The 2,219-nt window shown below is 30.9% G+C and overlaps 1 pseudogene; it reads left to right on the top strand.

Annotated features, from left to right (window-relative positions):
* The first annotated feature begins 567 nt into the window (after positions 1-567).
* LOC132172595 (protein PLASTID TRANSCRIPTIONALLY ACTIVE 12, chloroplastic pseudogene) lies at positions 568-1,617 on the top strand (annotated as a pseudogene).
* The last annotated feature ends 602 nt before the right edge of the window (positions 1,618-2,219 follow it).

The raw sequence follows: 2,219 nt of genomic DNA, 5'->3' as shown, positions 1-2,219 counted from the left end.
AATGGAAAAAAGACAAACAATAGAAAACGAATGCGATAATTAAAATGTAACCAAAATTCATATTACGTTTTAAAAATTATTTTATGTTGAAAGAAAGCCCTAGTAGAACAATTCTCTTTGTATCTGTCTGTTTTTTCCTTCCTGGTTCAGATTATGTATTGAAGAATTTCATTCATTCATCGGAACATTTTGTCAAAGTAGCAGAGGCATGGTACTAGTTGACATGCGATCACATTAAACCTGGGTTAAAATTTAATGCATCAAAACTATTTTTCAATATTTAGCATAACCTCGTAACATTTTGAAGAACATCTGTTATATGAAATTTCTTGTCTAATTACATTGCTGACATACGTCTATCATATAAAGCTGTTTTCAAACGATTTGTTGATTATCCAAGAATCAGTTGAGTTATGTTGATTTCTGACACATGAAATACTAAACAATAAATTACTTAAGTAGGTTTACTTTGAAGCAATCTCACTAGAAGGAAAACTTCTAATCATATAGTTTTTTCTGACCTTAACTTTTCAGTGTTTAATTCTTGATGCTTTGCAACAAATGCAGATGACGGATATGGATGAGGCTATGGCACGAGCTGTTGACATTGGTGAAGATGATGTGTGTTTCGTTGCCTCATCTTTTTTTGTCCTTCTCATCTGTCTCTTTAATTAATTTATACTGATGCCCTTGGATTAATTGTCCAACACCCTTCTCAGCCATTTATGGTTGTTCTTCAAGTAATTTCCTTCTCTTTTGACCTATTTGCAATAGGATGAAGGAGAGGATAATGATGTTGAGGTTGAGGAAGAAGCAGGGGAGAAAATTACACGCAATTGGAGTGTTTTGAAAAGTACTCTTGAGCTACAAAAATCCAAGGTGATTTTGTATTTCAGTCTATCCTCCATGGTATCCTGGTTCTGTTGTATGTTTCCATCACCCGTTCTCTATAGTCTCATTTTGGAAAAAGAAATAAAATGTTTACAATATAAGGAAGCTACCATTGAAAGAAAGGCAAAGTGGGATCTCATATTGCAATAATGATAATATTCCAATTGAATCGAATGCGCAACCTTAATAATGGAACAAGATCTCCTCTAATTCATTTGAACTAGATAATATCCACTTAGTTATATATTAGAAGAATATTTTTGTCTTTTCACTATTTGAGGGAACAAAAATAGCCTTCCAATATAACTAACTGGATATTAACCAGTTCAAATGAACTGGGGAGGATCCTAATTGCTTAATAATGCTTGCATCAACATCGTCAAATGTTGTGTTGATCCCTGATTAATTAGTGCCTGGTCAAGAATATGTATTAATGTTTATCGTCTTTTTAGCCCAATAGTATCCACTAGATAGCAGCAAAATGTTCTCTTAAAAAAAGGACTTGGAATTTGAAAGTTTTGAGTGTTAGCTTGAGAAAGTTGCATCTCATATTGCTCTTTGTTTAACTATTCTTATTCATTTCAGGCCGTGCAATATAATAGCTTCCTGATTTTCTTGAACTTGCAGGAAAAACCTAAGAATGAGAATCCCTTATCTCTGGAAGAAGGAATAGATGATTATGAGAACTTGACTGATTTTCTACTAGACTTTGAAGAAGATGATTGATCTTATCTTTGTTATTGAACATTTCATGATAAGTTTTGGAAAATTGTTAGAGAAATAGTCAAAACGCTATGCATATAAAGGTTGAAATGTAGTAGTAAAATTATTAATCAAGAAAAAGAAACTGTTTCTCTTTTTTCTTTAATCTAAACATAGAAAAATAAAAGTCAAATGTTTTTATTGGTTGCTGAGGTTGCATATACTTTCTATTGCCTTCTCAGTATTTATCATATCTCATCAAGAAAAAAAAAAATCATCTCAACGTACATTTTTCCAGTAAGTTCTGTCAACTATGGTTAAAAGAATGATAAAAAAATTTTCATTTTAAATTAATAAGGGACTAAGTTCAAGCTTTTTTAATTCTAAGGATCAACGACCAGAATTATGATTTGGCTTCTTTCTTTTTTTTTTTTTTTTTTTTTTTAAGGAGATACAACATGTCTTGGAGATTATAATTGTTGGTCAATGCAAATTATTAAATATCACATTATCAAAAAAGTTTATTAGATGCTCTTATTAACATAATGGAACTTCTAAAAAAAATAAAACACTTCAGAAGACAAGTATTAAGCCTTCATGAACCCATTTAGTCCTTAAAATTGCTA

The sequence above is a fragment of the Corylus avellana genome, chromosome 1 (genome assembly GCF_965113065.1).
Source record: "Corylus avellana chromosome 1, dhCorAvel1.hap1.2, whole genome shotgun sequence".
Taxonomy (NCBI): domain Eukaryota; kingdom Viridiplantae; phylum Streptophyta; class Magnoliopsida; order Fagales; family Betulaceae; genus Corylus; species Corylus avellana.
This window is presented reverse-complemented; position numbering and strand designations above follow the sequence as displayed.